Source organism: Callorhinchus milii, unplaced genomic scaffold (assembly GCF_018977255.1).
Source record: "Callorhinchus milii isolate IMCB2004 unplaced genomic scaffold, IMCB_Cmil_1.0 Scaffold3, whole genome shotgun sequence".
In the NCBI taxonomy this organism is placed as follows: domain Eukaryota; kingdom Metazoa; phylum Chordata; class Chondrichthyes; order Chimaeriformes; family Callorhinchidae; genus Callorhinchus; species Callorhinchus milii.
Window position 1 is genome coordinate 74,914,677 of NW_024704744.1, and position 661 is coordinate 74,915,337.

Sequence of the window (661 nt, forward strand, 5' to 3'; positions counted from 1 at the left end):
CACACACACACACCCCTCCACCTCCCACAACACACACACTCCCCCCCACACACACACACCCTCCACCTCACCCACACACACACACACACACTCCCCCCCCCACACACACACCCTCCACCTCACCCACACACACACCCTCCACCTCACCCACACACACTCCCCCACACACGTACACACCCTCCACCTCACCCACACACACACACCCTCCACCTCACCCCCACACACACACACCCTCCACCTCACCCACACACACCCTCCACCTCGCCCACACACACACTCCCCCACACACACCCTCCACCTCACCCACACACACACACACTCCCCCTCCACCTCACCCACACACACTCCCCCACACCTCACACACACACACCCTCCACCTCACCCACACACACACTCCCCTCACACACACACACATCCCCTCCACCTCACCCCCACACACTCCCCCACCTCACCCACACACACCCTCCACCTCACACACACCCTCCACCTCGCCCACACACACACTCCCCCACACCTCACCCACACACACCCTCCACCTCACCCACACACACACACCCTCCACCTCACCCACACACACACACACACCCTCCACCTCACCCACACACACACTCCACCTCACCCACACACACACTCCCCCACACCTCACACACACACACACACA